The sequence below is a fragment of the Girardinichthys multiradiatus genome, chromosome X, assembly GCF_021462225.1.
Source record: "Girardinichthys multiradiatus isolate DD_20200921_A chromosome X, DD_fGirMul_XY1, whole genome shotgun sequence".
Lineage (NCBI taxonomy): Eukaryota > Metazoa > Chordata > Actinopteri > Cyprinodontiformes > Goodeidae > Girardinichthys > Girardinichthys multiradiatus.
Window position 1 is genome coordinate 38,207,269 of NC_061817.1, and position 18,813 is coordinate 38,226,081.

At 40.6% G+C, this 18,813-nt stretch overlaps 1 long non-coding RNA gene across 3 annotated transcripts; it reads left to right on the top strand.

Moving 5' to 3' along the window:
• Nucleotides 1-11,319: 11,319 nt before the first annotated feature.
• LOC124863259 lies at nt 11,320-18,589 on the top strand. 3 transcript variants are annotated; one of them, XR_007037099.1, is made up of 11 exons: nt 11,320-11,467; nt 12,635-12,685; nt 12,771-12,965; nt 13,344-13,582; nt 13,698-13,810; nt 14,649-14,714; nt 15,826-16,073; nt 16,276-16,415; nt 17,063-17,201; nt 17,521-17,632; nt 17,770-18,589. It is a non-coding gene; the product is annotated as an uncharacterized LOC124863259 (long non-coding RNA). The 3 variants fall into 3 exon arrangements; XR_007037097.1 differs by having other exon boundaries at nt 14,649-16,073; XR_007037098.1 differs by lacking the exon at nt 12,635-12,685 and having other exon boundaries at nt 14,649-16,073.
• The last annotated feature ends 224 nt before the right edge of the window (nt 18,590-18,813 follow it).

Genomic DNA, 18,813 nt, shown 5'->3' on the forward strand with positions numbered 1-18,813 from the left:
TAACTTGGTCCTTCGAGTGGAGAGATTTCAATAACCTTATTTTCTTTGCTTTAACAGTGACTCTCAGAGGATCCAGAGAGTCACCAAGAGGTCAACTCCGAGGTGAGACAGTTTTAAAATAGAATAAGCTCTAAGATAAGAAAAAGTCGTTGGTAGTGTCTCGCCGTAAGGAGACAGCAATTGGATAGGTTTTATTTCGCCGGAAGGAAATAGCGATAAATTTTGGGTAAGATCTCGCTGCAAGGAGATCAGAAACGACTAGGTAGTTCCTCTGTAAAGGAACTGGATAATTTGGTTGGTAACATTTCGCCGTAAGGAAATGAAATTAAATGTTACATAATAAGGGAGCTCATAAACTAAGCTAGGTCCACCATACATATTGCTGAAGGGACATAAATATGTTAAAATACTAACTGTGTGAGTGCTGTTGTGTGTGTTTGGAGGACTAAGCATTTTTGGAAGAATCATAGCAAGATTGTGCTGGTCCTGTGTTTTCTATTGCCCAGATTAAAACTACGTACTGGTGACTTTGGGGATTCAGGTTGGATTTCATTCCAGAAAATTAACACCGCTGTGAACTAGTCGCAGTAGAAGGGCGTGTTAATGTCCTCCCCATAAGTCTCATGCCAGTGACCTTTTATCTGGGACATTCATACTATAATTGATCTAACGTGCCAGAGGAGCCGCAGGAGGGGACACGGACGCCTGGCCAGCCTGAGAGTTGTCCTCAGTCCACCTCCATTTTACGGAGGGGAGTCCTAGTGTCCGCCTGCGGCTTCTGGCCGATTGGATCCGAACTATTTGTCTACAAATATATCTGGGTGAGAAGTTGCTCTGTATGATATAATGTATATTATTATTATTTTTTTATTTTATTACACATTAACCATCATCTCCTAAAAAATGAAAGGAAAAGGTGGGGATGATTGTGTTAAATGTGCTTTAATTTGGGAAGATAAGTTTGGTTTTTCACAGAGTGGAAATTTTAGGGTAAATAAGTTAAATAGTTTAGATAGTTTCAAGTAAAACAGTTGATGGATGGAGATGAGAAAAATAAAAAACATAAGAAAAAGATTAAAAAGCACAGAGTGCATCAATTAAGATGTTAAAGAGTTAAAACTTTCCTGCAGGAAGTTTCGTTTGTCTTAAATATTGCGATCAGTCGGAAAAGAAAGGAGTATAGTGCATGTTATGGTGGACAACTGACTGACTGACTGATAATATTTCTGTGTGCAAAATCTGAACCTATACTAAACTTTTTCTTCTGCCTCTCTCACACACACACACACACACACACACACACACACACACACACACACACATATATGGGATTTGAGTTCAACATCTGCGTTTTTGAGTCTGGACTTTAGAAACCTGCCCTTCATAGCTTCTCCACCAGAGACGCTTCTCCAGCACGGCCTGAAAGAGAGAGACCCTGTCTGTCTGTCTGCTTGCTGCAAATCACAATGTGAGTTTCCACCAGAACGAAACTCAGAAGAAGTCTGGCCCAAACCCACTGAGATGGACAAAGATCTATGCTCTTTGCCAGAGCCAGAAGAGCGATACAATGGATTTATATTGAAAGCACATCTTATGCGGGCAGAAGAGAAACAGGATGGAGCAAAGTTCTTTCTCCCTCCTGGAGAAGATAAAGTGGACAAAGGAGTGAATGTCTCACCAACAGACCTGAAGGGCCTGGTTGTTTTTTGGACTGATAGAGGACTGTGTGCCATGACAGTCTGACTCTGGAGCGATTTAGAAACTGATGGGGGTAACGTACAAACACACACACATTTGCATAAATCTTTTCCTATTTTCTGCAATGAAGAACGCTTATTAACCGCTGCTCATGTTACGCTTGCTTGACGTTGACAGATATAGCGGGTTAAAATATTATTTTAGGGTTAGAAAAGTATCTTTAAAAGGGTGATAATTTAACTCATTTGATACTTTCCAGTTAATTCTTTTAGAGAAACAAGTTCTCTTTCGTCGTGGAATATTCAGGGTCAATTATTATAGTTATTAAAAGTTATTAAAATGCAGAGGAAGTTACAACATCTCCAAAACTCAGCAGTAATCATGTGTTTCTATGTTATTCTCAGGACAGATCTCATGAAGGAGCATTTTTAAAACCCAGTGCATGTGTAAAACCTGATGGGTTTCTCCTTCAGGTATTATTTTCTGTTGTCAGAGTTTGTATCCCATAAATCTAATGGGTAGAGACCTCATTAAAACAGGCTTAGTTTTACTGCAGATGGTCTTCATGCAGTTTCTGACACAATACTTACAGTTTGGTGCAGTTTATGTCCGCAAGTGTTAACTGACGCTTATGGAAAGTACAAATTCATTGTTTTTCACAGCAGCTGATGGGAAGAGGTTATATTAGGTTTTTTTCTTCCCTCTTCTGATTTATGCAGCATGTTGATTTATACTGTACCTTATATCAAGTCCTGACAAAAACTATGAAAGGTTTGGTTCTGCAGGTTCTTTTTTCTCCCTTTGGAGAAGGAAAGGAAACCTAATCAGTTCTGTGTTGCATAGAAATATTAAAACACTTGTTGTTTTCTAAGATATAACCAGCTAAAACATTTAAAAATTTTTGAGAGTAATTGGTTTTGTTAAACACATTTTCCAAAAAACAAACCTTTAAAATGAGAATGAAAAAATTGGGTTATTTTTGAAGGTAAGAAAGAATCTGATTGGACAGTGATACCACACAAAAATTAAAATAGATCTAAGCCAATGATGAGTTCCAGTCATTTAGTGGCTTTGAAATGCAATAATACTCAAAATTTCTACTCTGGGGACACAGATTGGGGTTGAAGAGTTTTGTTTTGGAACCAAGGTTAGGATTTTTATAACGGAATAAAGACAAGTAAAATCCTTCATTTTAGGAAAAGAAAAGAAATAAAGGCTCTCTCAACAGTAAGAGGATGGTCGGCTCAAACTCCAGTCTCCTTGTTTGATTTCTTAGGGTTTAAAGATTAAAAGAATACATAGGAGTACAAAGGTACACAAGGTAATTTCAGATTACTAAATTATAAAATATTGGAACATTTATCAGCATTTGGATTATTAAAGAGGGATTCTAGTAATGATTTTCTCCCCAACTCTGAAAATTTAAATAGCCAAATTAAGGAAAATTATGTCTTCCCTTTGAAACACTATGTGGAAAAAAGTCCTGTTTGGAGTCAAGTTTCTTATCTTAATTTCTGATTAAGTCAAACACTGCAGTTTTTGTTTTGTTTGGGTATAACATAAAAATGTCAACGCTGACTTAAAATACTTCTTTGCATTTAACCTGAGCAGAGAAATTCTTGAATGCAGCTGCGATCAAATTGAGCCAAACAAAAAGAGAATTATAACAATAACTCTCAGGATTGTAGGTATTATTACAGAGTTACAGTATAAAGAATTAGCAAAAGGTTTCAGCATCAGTGAATTTGGATTCATTTAAGAGAAAACTGTTGCTGTGCTTCTAAATAGTTTGAGATTTTTTGGACTATGTGCACTCATTTTTAAAAAGGATCCTGAAGATTGTCATAACAACATTGATCACTTATAGCATTAAAAGATACGGTTGAGAAAACATATTCTGAAAAGAGATTGTTCAAAATTTGTTTTAATTCTTGAAGCTTCAAATTTGGCCATTTGTTTGTCTTTGATGTTTTGTCTTTGTTTTGTTGGTATGAATGTTTGATTATATGTTGCATAAAACAATAATCCATGTTTAGAATAATGTTTCTAAATCCAAGATTGATTAAAACTTTGAGTTTTCAGGAGAGTTAAGAAGCAGCTTGTTTCTGAGGTAGGTGCATGTTAACAGTTTTGCAGTTTAAGTTACACTAATGTGGGATGGGATGAAGAAACTGTGGTCCCGCCCATAGGCTGCCAATCAGAGGTTAGTTCTGCCTGACTCTGCCCACCTACCAGGTTGGTTCACACCTTTGTTGTCATGGTAACGCTCAGCACCTCCCTTCCTGAGTTTTAACACTGTTTATGAGACAATAGAATCAAAATGCTTGTAGTGATTGTTGCCTGAATAACATGTTTTTTTGTATAATAATTAAGGATGTAGCATGACTTTTAGATTGATGTGTTTTACTATTAAAAGGTTAATGAAATAGTTTAAACTAGTTTGAAGAATTAGTTTTGCATACAGAATCATTGGTGATTTATTAGATTGAAAGTTTTCCCTGGTGCCATTAAGCTAACTGACAGTTCAAGATATGCCAAAAGTCGTCGTCATCGTCTTCCGCTTTATCCGGGACCGGGTCGTGGGGGCAGCAGACTCAGCAGAGACGCCCAGACGTCCCTCTCCCCAGACACCTTCTCCAGCTCCTCCGGGGGGAGCCCAAGGCATTCCCAGGCCAGCCGAGAGACATAGTCCCTCCAGCGTGTCCTGGGCCGTCTCCTGGGCCTCCTCCCGGTGGGACGTGCCTGGAACACCTCCCGAGGAAGCCGTCCAGGAGGCATCCAGTATAGATACCCAACCCACCTCAACTGGCTCCTCTCGATGTGGAGGAGCAGCGGCTCTACTCCGAGCCCCTCCCGGATGGCCGAGCTCCGAGCCCTATCTCTAAGGGAGTGCCCGGCCACCCTACGGAGGAAACTCATTTCAGCCGCTTGTATCCGTGATCTCGTTCTTTCGGTCATGACCCAAAGTTCATGGCCATAGGTGAGGGTAGGAACGTAGACCGACCAGTAAATTGAGAGCTTTGCTTTTCGGCTCAGCTCTCTCTTCACCACAATGGACCGGCACAGCGCCCCCATTACTGCGGCAGCCGCACTGATCCGTCTGTCGATCTCCCACTCCATTTTTCCCCCATTTGTGAACAAGACCCCGAGATACTTAAACTCCTCCACTTGAGGCTGGAACTCCCCTCCAAACTGAAGAGGACAAGCCACCCTTTTCCGGTCGAGAACCATGGCCTCGGACTTGGAGGAGCTGATCTTCATCCCAGCCGCTTCACACTCGGCTGCGAACTGCCCCAGTGCATGCTGTAGGTCTTGGCTAGATGGGGCCAGCAGGACCACGTCATCTGCAAAAAGAAGAGACGAAATCCACTGGTCCCCAAACCAGACCCCCTCCGGCCCTTGGCTGCACCTAGAAATCCTGTCCATAAAAGTTATGAACAGGACCAGTGACAAAGGGTAGCCCTGCTGGAGTCCAACATGCACCGGGAACAGGTCCGACTTAGTGCCGGCAATGCGAACCAAACTCCTGCTCCGCTTGTACAGAGATCGGATGGCCCCTAGTAAAGGGCCCCCGATTCCATACTCCTGGAGCACCCCCCACAGGGCATCACGAAGGACACAGTCGAATGCTTTCTCCAGGTCCACAAAACACATGTGGACCGATTGGGCAAACTCCCATGAACTCTCGAGTACCCCGTAGAGGGTATAGAGCTTGTCCAGTGTTCCACGGCTGGGACGAAAACCACACTGCTCCTCCTGAAGCCGAGGTTCGACTATCGGCCGGACTCTCCTCTCCAATACCCTGGCGTAGGCCTTACCGGGGAGGCTGAGGAGTGTGATCCCCCTGTAGTTGGAACACACCCTCCGGTCACCCTTCTTATGTAAGGGGACCACCACCCCAGTCTGCCAATCCAAAGGCACTGTCCTCGTCCGCCACGCAATGTTGAAGAGACGTGTCAACCATGATAGCCCCACAACAACCAAAGACTTGAGGTACTCAGGGCGGATCTCATCCAACCCCGAAGCCCTGCCACTGCGGAGCTTTTTAACCACCTCGGTGACTTCAGCCTGGGTGATGAAAGAGTGGCCTCACCGAACTCCTCCCAGGTCCGAGTTTTTGCCTCTGCCACCGCCCGGGCCGAGGCACGCTTGGCCCCACGGTACCCGTCAGCCGCCTCAGGAGTCCCACAAGCCAACCACAGCTGATAGGACTCCTTCTTCAGCTTGACAGCGTCCCTTACTGCCGGTGTCTACCACCGGGTTCGGGGATTGCCGCCGTGACAGGCACCACTGTCCTTATGGCCGCAGCTATGGGCAGCAGCATCGACAATAGATGCGGAGAACATGGTCCACTCGGACTCTATGTCTCCAACATCCCTCGGAATCTGGTCAAAGCTCTCCCGGAGGTGGGAGTTGAATACATCCCTGGCCGAGGGCTCCGCCAGACGTTCCCAGCAGACCCTCACTATGCGCTTGGGCCTGCCAAGTCTGACCGGCTTTCTCCTCCTCCAGCGGATCCAACCAGGTGGTGATCAGTGGACAGCTCAGCCCCTCTCTTCACCCAAGTGTCCAAAACATGCGGCCGAAGGTCTGATGATATGACAACAAAATCGATCATTGACCTCCTGCCTAGGGTATCCTGGTGCCAAGTGCACTGATGGACACTCTTATGTTTGAACATGGTGTTCATTATGGACAATCCGTGACTAGCACAGAAGTCCAATAACAAAACCCCGCTTGGATTCAGATCGGGGAGGCCATTCCTCCCGATCACGCCTCTCCAGGTGTCACTGTCGTTTCCCACGTGGGCGTTGAAGTCCCCCAGCAGAATAATGGAGTCCCCGGGAGGGGCACTATCCAGCACCCCCGACAGGGACGCCAAGAAGGCCGGGTACACCGCACTACCACTCGGCCCGTAGGCTGAAATGATAGTCAGAGACCTCTCCCCAACCCGAAGGCACAGGGATGCGACCCTCTCATCCACTGGGGTAAACCCCAACACGAGACGGCTGAGCTGGGGAGCAACATGCAAACCCACCCCAGCCCGCCGCCTCTCCCTGCGGGCCACTCCAGAGTAGAAGAGAGTCCAGCCCCTCTCGAGGAGATGGGTTCCAGAGCCCACGCTGTGCGTGGAGTCGAGCCCGACTATTTCTAGTTGATATCTCTCGACCTCCCGCACAAGCTCAGGCTCCTTCCCCCCCAGCGAGGTGACATTCCACGTCCCTAGAGCCAGCCTAAGCATCCGGGGATCGGGCCGCCGAGGTCTCCACCTTCGTCCGCCGCCCAATCCTCTTTGCACCGGTCCCTCACGGTTCCCCCTGCAGGTGGGGGGCCCACTGGGGGATGGTCTCGCGTCTCTCGTTTGGGCTTGGCCCGGCCGGGACCCGCGAGGAGCAACCCAGCCACCAGGCATTCTCCGACGAGTACCGACCCCAGACCTGGCTCCAGGGTGGGACCCCGGCTCCGCCGTACTGGGCGACGTCACGTGCCTCGATTTTTTAGTTGTCATGAGGGGTTCTTGAACCGCTCTTTGTCTGACCCATCACCTAGAGCCTGTTTGCCATGGGAGACCCTACCAGGGGCATTTAAGCCCCAGACAACATAGCCTCTAGGATCATTCGAGCACTCGAACCCCTCCACCACGTTCTGGTGGCGGTTCAAGGAGGGGTATATACCAAAAGTAAGGAATATATTTTGATAAAGAATCAGAGCTATGATTTTATACTTGGTGGGAATTATTTATTAGATTAAATTTGTAGAGTGTATGCATCAGAATTACATTAGATTTCCTTTAATCTAATACTCATCTTCATACAAGACAAATCAGGAAGATGTGTGACTTCTTTCTAAGTGAGATATTGATGAACTACACAACAACTGAAGTTTGTGTTTTGTTGTTAATGGCAGTTAGAAATATCTGGATTTTATTTATGTTGCTTTCGTTAAATTCATAGAGACACATAGTTATGTCAGAATTCATTTCTTTGGTTCTATGTAATGTGATCTTGGTTACTAGAACATTTTTGTTTAAACCTTTTGCTGGATTGTCGCATGGGTTGGACCCTGCGCCAGAAGAGGGGAAATGTCAGAATAAAGTAACATGGGGATATTGCCAAGATCTTTTTTATTCCACATCTTTGTGTGAAGATAGGATGTTGTTTTACTGTCAAAACCTGTCCACTGTGTTTTCTCAAGTTTCACAGACGGTGAAGGCTGCATTACCAGAAACAGCCACTTTCCACCCTCCAGTCCTTTATTCCTGGCGACTGGATTCTGCTCAGAGAATCTAGGAGAAAACACTGGAAGTCCAGGGCTGGAATGGCCCATATCAGATCCTACTAGACAGCCAGGAAAGCTGCAGGAAAGCTCCAGCTCCTCCAGCTTCATCTGGTTTCCAGGACAAGTCATCTTCCAACTGGATCATCCACGGCCTGAAAGGTGTGAGGACAGCGAACCACCACAAGACAAAGAACTGTAAGCTGATCACTGGCGAGTGATTGAAGAGGTGGTTGAAGAACACTGTTTCTTACAAGGGCACAATAATCCCTTGGGCAGTGCAACGTTATTTCAGAATCTACTTAAGGCCATCGCATTGCCTGAAAGTTAGAAATCATAAGGTCATTTGCCTCACTGCACACACACCACAGTGAGAGACACATAGGAAACATACAGGGAAGACCTCTACACATTTACACATAACCTTTCTCTGGATGATGGACTGGTGACGTCTGCAACAGAGAGACAGTCAAACATGCGCCATGATGCTTATTCTTCTTAATTTCTTAATATTTGGTGGCTACTAGGGGCTCCTTTGCCTGGACAGCGAGGGTCAGCCAAATTCTTTCTCCCACTTTGACAGCGAAACTGACTCTGAGGAGGAAATCTCGGATGCTTTTATCTAACTTTCATGGTTATTGCTTGATATCTATCATTATGGTACAAATTTGAATGTGTTCATTTCCACCGTTGTTTAGTTGGATTATGGAAGCCTAACTTCCAGCAGGTTAGAGTTCCTGTTTCTAAACATATTTCTAGAGGAGCTTCCTACGACCGCCCACCTGTACCAGACTGGTAACAGGGCAGCTTGAAGCCACTCAGGAGAGACAGCAGGATTTTTGAGTTTTGTTCATAATTTGTTTTCTTTGAGAAAAAAAAACTGTTTGCTTTCAGTACCAGAAGAAAGGACATTCCACTTCAAGGTCATGATGCAGTTATATGGAAGATGGTCTGTTCTGATGCTAATGATTGGTATTGCAAGTATTTTATTACTCTTGTGTTCATTTGGGCAATGGTACAAAGATAATGTGTGGTTAATCTGAGTAATTATGCCAATAATACTCATCAGCTGATTCGAAGAGAGATTCATCACTTTCCTGACTACCATGATCATGATGATAATGTCTGGTGGCAACTGATGCATCAAACTGTGAGGAAGATAAGAAATGACAGTTGCTATGTTTGTTGTTTGATTCCACATGTTATTAATGATCAACCATTTTTAGTACCTGTTCCTATTGATACTACTTTCTTTCCAGATAGGCAACATAACCAGTTGGTGGAGGTTATTTTTCCTTGGGTGAGGAATTATACTGTAAGGCAAAGCAGAAATGTTAGTAGATTTTCTAGTGAGACTAATTTAATATGTGCTATTACAGGAATTCTTTATAGATTTTGGGGTAATAGGAATCAATAAGATATCCAGATATAGGTACAGATATTTGTATCGCACAGGTCGAAAACACATCTTATTTCCTTGGAAAGACAGAAGGTTGCAAAACTATTATATCTGTTTCATGTGCTTTAATCAACAGACATAAATTTGAGTCATGTCCTATCAGAACTGATCCTTATACTATTTCAGGACCTTCAGCCCCAGATCCCTTTGTGTTAACTTTTAATCTTACAGCCGTACCAAATGGAAGTAAATTGTATGACCAGGCAGGTAAATTAACCAGGGTTCTTGTTACTTTTCCTAGTAGAGATGGGTACTCATGTATGGAGGACCGATCCTGACAAAATAAAAAATAAAAGCAGAAATATATATATTTTGTTTTTCCCTTTCCTTACACATGCCTTTTTTCTTTTGACATTTCCTCGTCTCTCTTTTTCCTTTACCGCATGCATTTCTGCTTCATTATGCAAATGAGGAGGGCTGCCTTCTTCTCTCCAGCTCCTCTCCTATTGGTCAATATACAGGAAGGAGGAGGATCCATGTGCAGGCCGAGGGTGTGTCCCAATTCAGGGGCTGGATCCTTCCAAGTGCGTTACTTGTGGGCTGATTACGTCACAGCGCGGCGCGTTAGGTCTGTCAGATGCTGCCGACAAATGTGTCCTTCTTTTGCCCGACTTGTGAGTATCCTTCGCGGTCCATCATTTCCCATGATTCATTGCGGGTCGAAGCGGTTTGGTCAAACAGGGGCAGCCATGGCGGACCACAGTGGCAAAAGCTGTGAGTAAACTGTGAAAAATGACACTTTCTGTGACACAAATGAACTTTTACAATGTTTTTCAGTGCGGAAATATAACTTTGTAGACGTGAAAAATCTGCTTGATTCATCAAGACATCGCTTAATTTCAAACGTGCTCCGACATGTTCGGAGTTTTCCGCTCCCACCGTAGCAACTGCCGGCTTGCTTTGTCAGCCCTACCGGCGGTGCTGCGAGCTAGACCCGGTAGAGATCTGACCGGACTATCAGCACTGAGTTCCTGCTGCCAGTCATCACAGTGAACGTTAAACACAAGTGATTTATAACAGTTTATGTTAGTATTATTTTAATGTATTGTGTCATTTGTTCATGTAAGTCGATTTGACATTACAGGTGATATTAAAGATAACCTGAATAAATGGACGATTTTATATAATCCTACCATATCGCTGGAGAGTGTGATTGAGAATAAATATGCTTTTAAATATGCATTTTTGATGAAGAAATGTGCTATATGTGTTTTTAAAAGTATATTTATAATTCAGCTAGCATTATAATTTGTGATTCCAGGTACAGTTGAAGAGAAATATACTTTCAAATGCAAGCAAATCTCAGTAAAGAAGTGAAAAGTTTGAAAGAGTTTGTTTTAGACAGTTGCATAGAAATATTTTAATATGTTCTGCAAATTAAGACAAATGTAAAATTTAAAAAAATACTTTTTTTTACACTGATATTAAGCAAGATTATTATTTTTTTTTGGTATTTTCATATTTCTTTTAGGGACAAAGGAGCAGATAGGCCAGTTTATGAAGCTCAGGGGTGAGAATGACCACCTTTTTACTGGAGCTAAAAACTCAGCCACCGTGGCTTGGAGGTACAATAACAACATTCTTTACAGTCAGTTTCTGTCCAGTTTCAAAAACTCCTGTCATTTCTTCATGTAAGTCAATTTGACATTACAGGTGATATTAAAGTTAACCTGAATAAATGGACGATTTTATATAATCCTACCATGTCGCTGGAGAGTGTGATTGAGAATAAATATGCTTTTAAATATGCATTTTTTTTCTTTGGGCATCTTTTTCTACTTTTTTATTATATTGACTGTTGGCAAACAACTGAAGTAAGGAGTGTGGACCACATGACTCTTGACAAATATAGTTATGGAGGGAGCGGAAACACGGTCTGTGTCGGAGTTGTTAAGGAAAGCTGCAAATAGATTGGACGAGTTTCATCTTGGTCAGCTTTGTCGAAGAATTTATTCAAATTGTCTTTTTTTTTAGCATCTGCCGGTTCAACTCCACAAGCACAAGGCCCCACCATAAGGCCAAGGAGCAACACAAGTAAGAGTTTTTTTTTTCCTCGTCATTGTTTTACAAGCAGAACATTAGTTCTTGTTTTAATGTTTGTAAGTCAACAGCCTACGTACGTGTTTTATTGTGTTTTAATGCTTCAGTTGGGGATTTTATTTAGCCTACGCTCACCCATTGGTATACAATAATGAAACGTCCCAGATGTTATCGTTTGTGACAGGTAAACATTTTTTAAAAGGGTAGACTGTTACTTTTAGCTTTGGGAAAAACCCACGATTGAGCACGTTGCGCACAGTTACAGCTACAATACAGAGGAGCTGTCCTTGCATAGGAGGAACAGCTGCTGCCATCTTCCAAAAGAAGAAATAGAAGAACATAGCGGGAACTGTTCTGTTAAATATGTGAAAATCTTTTTCTGTTGCTTGAATAGGGCTGAGGATAAAGGTTTTGCTCGCTTTAGGAATCGTTGCTAGTGTTAACGTTTACTGTGCCTGGAAAGCAAAATAGGGCCAGGATGCGTTGCTTTGCTGAAGATGAAGACTCAAATAAAATATAAATGAAGGCTGCAACATAAGTGAGACTGTGTGACAAATCATCAATCAAGATGATTATTAAAAAGGAGACCCTCATCGACTTAGATCTGAGTTGCTCTCACTTAATTTTCTTTGTTGTTAAATTTACACCAAATGTTTTAAATGAAACCATCACTGTTTTAATGTTGTCATTATATCCTTCTAACAATTCATCTTTTTTGTTTTATTCTGACGTGGAAATTTCCTCGTAATTCAGAAATCTGGTCACCTTAATGTAACAGTTACATCCAATGCTCTAATAGTAAATAGTGCACTGCTGTGTGATGGACTTGAAGTGTTCAGTCTGAACTGATAATGGTCTCATTTAAATGGTATTATGACTGACCAAACAAACAAAAACAAGGATTTTAGGCAGCAACTTTAAATGAGCTTTAACACTTGCAAGGTGAATGTAGCCTTGTATATAACTTAAAAGTATAATTTGTCTATTTGTAGCTTTGACAAGATAAAACATTCACTGATGGTGAACAGAGATCTTATAAGTTTTAAATCTGATACATTTTAAGCTATGTCCATATATTCTTTTACTGCAGGCTAGGGTAGCTTAAAGATAGAGTTGTTTACACATTTCTACACTTTTACATATGTGTCAATATACTCACAGTCTCAACCACACCTCAAATGCCAAATGTTGCAGGACAACATCCTGTTGATGGTAAGATAATATATATGCAGAAAATATTTTCTTGATTAGACATATAACTGTGGTGCTAGGTACATTTCACTATTTCCATCCACAGTTGAGGTGTCAAGACTGTTTGCAAGCAGATCAAGTAGAAGGCATCCAAGACGCAGCAATGCAACTGTCAGCCACCTCACATATATACACATCTTTTGTTGCCTTGGGCGAAAAGATTCAACATTTGTTCCAAGGCGACCAGATAAGGACCGTCTTCATAGGGCAGGACTGGGTGAGCGGCGCATATGTTTCCAAGGTATGTTATCTATGTCATTGTTGCTTGAACTATTTTGCTGCTCTAACACTGTAGAAAAAAATGTATTGTATTGTATGTAACTGTATGGTAACACATACAATAATTCTGAGGAAAATGTTGGTAAAACGTTCGGAAGCTCTTTCTGAATTATTTTAAACATTTACTGCTTTTTCTCAGTTTTTTAGAGCACCCTGTGTAGCTGTGCACTTCCACTGCAATGTCTTTTCTCCTTCTTAAGCCACTTATTTTAAACCTTAAACAGATAAAGATAATATTTCTTCTCCTTTTCTTCAGTGGAATTCAAAGACTCCAATGATAATAGTTTGTTGGTCAAGTGGTATTTCTTAATTGTGTGTTTATGTGTGCATTATTTTTCAGGTGACTTTCGCAGCTGTCAGGAATTAACAGATTGTCTTTATCAAAACTTTCCAAAGTTGAGGAATGCAGGTGGCTATGAGTTGCTCAAAACTTCTGATAACACAAGGAACCGCCAGCTTTCTGTTATACAGTGCCCAAATGAAGGGTACACTGTGCAATATTTGAAGGAACCCACCACTATGATTCACCACTCTACAATTTACATCCGCCCTCTACAGTGCAATATCAGCTTGGAGCAGGTAACTCTATCTGCTTTTAGCCAATCGTTTGCTGTTATTTGCAACTGTGTCAAACACAAACTCTGTTTGTGTGCGTCTTCAATCTTTATATATATTTTTTTACTTTTACACGTAGGAAGGGACTGAGGGACCTCCTAACACATATATTGGACCACTCACACCATGTCTTCTTTGTGGAGCAGAAATTCCTTTTTCACAGATAAGGCAACACAATCAGTCTTATTTAAGGTACTGATCCAAATCTAAAGTTCTCATCTGTACACTTAGTTTACTTTATTAATGCAAATGGATTAAATCTATGTTGTTCTTGTCCTGACATAGTACCCACTTAAAGAACTTTACACTTGAGTCACATAAACACATTCACAATTACATTCATACACAAATAGGCAAATCGGTAGGCTTTACTCCTTCCAGTGAAGTGATAAATAATTAACGGCTGAATCAGAACGGATGTTATTTGGTCAAACTCATATTTACGTATGGATGGTTAGTTAACTTTTATAATGCAAAGTTTCATTCCATGGATAGGGTATAACTTCTGTATCCAGAATAAGATGTGCCTACAATAAATCCATGGCTAATAATTGTTTTTTATAGATAGGTGGTGCACATAATCTGAAACCATCACATAAAACACACATATGGTCAAAGTATTATCAATAACTTAAATTGTATGTGGGCCAGCATCTTGTTTGTGATAAATCTTTCTGTTTATTTTCATATTGAAATGTTTGTATTTCATGTTAATAAGTACTTCAAGAATCAGATGCAAATTGATTGTTAAATCGATTCTAAAGGCTATCACAGGATGACAGGGAAAAACAGGCTGAAAGTGAGAAGGGAGAGGAATCTTTCCCTTCCACCAGTGGGGCAACTCGCAGCTCCTCACGGCACCAAGTTGCAGATATAGTGGTGACACTGGAGACAGGTTCAGATCAGGGTTTGTACAGTGATATCTGCAGCCACCAGCAACGTCTGTCCATTGCCATTTCAAATTTAAACCAACCCATTTGTGTTAAAAATATTTTTTGTAACGCGTGCCATGCATATGTTTTATCTTTAGCTGGTCCTTCAACTGATCTAAGCACACAGCATAATCCTCCAGATATTCAGAGGGACATCAGAAATGGTAAGTACCATGTACAGGTTAGAATTAGGACTCAAGTTTATTACTCAATAAACACGATAGAACTCTGTTTAAATCCATGGCCACTAGGGTGCCACATAATGTTGGGCAGCTGCTTTCCAGTTATCTCAATTATGAGATCTGCATCTCGCTATTATGGGTTTCTCATTAGTTAACATCAAGATCTCGTAATTATGACAGTTGTTCTTGTAATGACAAGGTTTTTGTAGTTGTTTATTACTTTGAATCCTATGCGCTTCTAAAGTTAGTAGTAAAGGTGAGACATGAAACTATCTTTGAAAACACTACTTTTTCCTGTGTGTGTCTGTGTTGTCAGAAAATAAATGGAAAACCGGCATGGTTGTATGTTTCATAAGTTTTGCTTGTTGAACAGGAGATAGGCACCATGTTTCAAAGTACCTTCTTTGGATGAAGCAGGTTTAGAAAATGGTTGGTTGGAATGGATGGTTGCATATAATTTTGATTTATTTCTTTTTTTTGTATATAGATTCAGAAATTTTACTGCACTAATCAGTTTGTATACACTTTTTTGATCATGTTTCTTTCAAGCTTGGATTACAGAAGTAGTTCCAGCTAAAGCGTCTGAGCTGTACATTGAGTCAGTACGTGAAGCAAACAAGGATAGAGAAAGTCTTTCATTTACCCTGAGTTTAAGGGATACCCTGAAGGAAAGGAACCGTGCCATTGTGAGATTCTACAAAAGGTCACGGGTGCAGTGGACTAACCCACTGCAATGTCATCTCATAGGTAAAACAGTCATTTATTTAAAAAAAACTCTGTCAACTCCTCCAACTGCCCTTATAAACCACACTGTTTTACATCCAAAACGAAATTAGTCCAGTCTTGACTCTTCAACTGGATGGAGACATAATGTTGCGCAAGATTTGGCTTTCATTTTTGGAGGTGATGCTGCCATTGGAGAGGGTGTTAATAGACATGTCCTTTTAATAGTCATGTCAAACCTTCAGAATGGATTCTTGCTTGATGACGAAACTGGTATGGTTATTCATTTTTTCATTTTCTTGAATTGGCAGCTATGGAGATTGTTCAGAAAAACCTGTTTATGTTAATATTATCAATTGTTGTTTGACAGATGTGAAGACATTGCTGTTTGAAGGTGAGCTGGACCATCTCACTCCTTCTACATCGAGGTTGCTTCTAGAAAGCGACCTTTTTGTGGTGGCGGGTCGCATTATCGGCCACAGCTTTCTGAATGGTGGTCCTCGTCTGGTTGGCCTCAGCCAAGGAATCATCCATGTGCTGTTTGGAGGGGACCCAGAAACAGCCACTGTAACTGAGTCTGATTGTGCAGACCAAGATGTCCGTGAGGTCATAACAATGGTTTGTAAATTTTCAGTTTTACTTTGACTATGCTACAAGACCTACAACAAAAGATTTTCTTTTTCCATGATATTGTTTGTAAATGTCATGAGAAACAAACTCTTTCATTTGCAATTTTTTTTAATTCTTCAGATGTATTTGGGGCAATTTTTTGGTTTGCATTTGTATCATGTGATGTCATACTGTTTTATTTATCCTACAGTGATTACTTAGTTACAGGGAACCAAGGATTTGTCAGAGGAGGAGAAATCCATGGTTCTCTCTTTGACGTTGCCATGGGATCTTCCTGGAGTTACAGTCAATAACAGACATTGGCTCGAAGAAAAAATACTCCTCCATGCTGTAAGTTATTATACCTGCAGAAACAATATCTGATGAAAGGTCATCTATAATTTCAACGCAAACTGTTAAGGTGAATATAGACTAGTACTGTTCTTAAGCCATCACAATCATGACTGCCCCACCTGATATATCTACATCTGAATGGTTTTAAGTGTGGAAAGATAACAAATAGTTTGACAGAAGGCGAATTATTGCGAGATTATTTTTATTTTTCAAAATGGCAAAATCAACATCTTTATGGTGCCCATAGAAATAGTCAATTCTATATTTTTTTAATCAGAGATTCCAAAAATCAACTCTACAACTTTAAAAATCCACTCAATAAGCTTTGTGATGTTAATTTTTATAACAATGAAAACAAAGTTTTTAAACAAAAGCATTTTATGATTTCGTTTTTTTTTAAAAGGGTCATTTTATTTCAAGCATTCAGGACCTTATTTGAAACACACACCCCAGAGCTTGAGAATACGCTGAACTTTTAAACGTGAATCTATTGAACGCTATGAGTGCAGGACTATACTGAGCTTTATAATTGTAAAAAATACTGCAACTGAAAATAAAAAATGAAAAACTACCCTTGATAAGGTTTGTTTGTTTATATTTTTTCCCAAAACTTTGAATTATTATTATTTTTTTTCCATGTGTAGGTTTTGGAAAGAACAAAACAACAGGTCAAACAAATCCGAAGAGGGCTGAAAGACAGGTGTGTGGGAATTTTTTAGTTCCAGGCCTGATGCTGTACCAGTACTTTTTCCAAGGGCCAGAGAGGCAGAGATAACACCACAGGTAAGTTTCCTTTGCAAAGATTAGAAATCAACACTGCATGCAAATATTCATTCTTACTGTATGCCCACATATGCAGGTTAGTAGGTGGAGATAGTGCCTACATCCAGCGGTTGGGGACACCAGGTGGTGTACACTTGAGATTGCTCGACAGTACATCCCAGTGCATGCCAAAAATGTACTCTTGTATTTCCTATGTCTGTTTTTCAATTTTGGACTGAAAGACAAACATTTGTATGCATCAAAAGTTCTACCTTAACACTGTTTATTTTTTCTTCAGTTACCTACATTCCAATTAATTTGCATTGCAATTTTTTTGTAGATGGTAATCAATAACATAAACTGGCCTAAGGATGAAGATATAGATGAGGACACACTCTCGTTGGAGGATCACTGTTTGATCATGAGCTTCCTCCGAAGATTCATAGAAAATGGTAAGCAAAGATTATACATTTTTCAGTACTCTTCATATATGCTTTTGGAAACTGAATTATGCACATGTAAATTAATCTTGCTAATGTATTGATCAGACTCCCTGTTAACATAATACATTCCTTTGTGTGCATAAAAGGAACGCCAGACAGGCTCAAGAATTTACTAACATTCTGGACAGGCTGGGGTATGCTATGCTCCAATCTCCAGGTCGAAGTTATTGACTGCAGTCTCCCACAGTCATCCACTTGCTTCCTGACTCTGAAGCTATCCAAAAACCACAAAAACTATGAAGACTTCCACCAAGACCTTATGGCAAGCAATTCTTCGGCCTACTCTGGTTTTGGTCAGATTTAAGCCGGGCCATTTAAACATTGTGTAACAAGTTTATCAATTGCAGAATGTTCTATGTTGTTGGTTATCAGAATGACTATTATTAAACTGTTCTTACGGTTCTGTCTCTTGATAGACATGGATATTCTGGATCCATTTAATACCAAGAAGTAAGAGGATAATCTGCTTGTTAATTATGTACTTTGACAGTTCTCAGCATTGTTGTTCAGATCAACTATAAAAACACTTTCATATTATTGTAGGACATTTTCTGTTGATGCGTACTCATGTATTAGCTGTTATCTGGTTTCCCAAATAACAGAATCACCAACTATGTTCCTGAAAATGTTTGTTAAAACAATAAGAGATTAGACCAACAAAGTAATTACAAACTGTTAAATGTGATGTTATCAACAAATTCTTAATGAAAACTGAAATGGTATCATAACAGTGATTTTATTACAATATACAAATCTGTGTAAAACAGGTCAATGTTCAGATGTTTAGATACAAGATGTCTAACCTAATATATTGTATGTTCACGGCAAATATCGAATGTAACAGGTATACCACAATGTATTGTTCTGCTGTCCGAATTAAAAACATAAAAATTTGAAAGAAAAAAACGCCATTTCTATTACAAAGATCTAAATGTCACAACTGTTGTGCCAAAAGAGGCGCAGATGCATGTTGATGAGAAGCAACTACCATCACGAAAAAGGCATGTTGATACATTTCCAAAAAACCAACTTGCACCTACTCTGTAGCAAGAAAATCTTTGGTAACTGTAACCTAAATATTTTCAAATATTGCAGTCAGTACAACAATAGTCTGATGATAAACATTTATC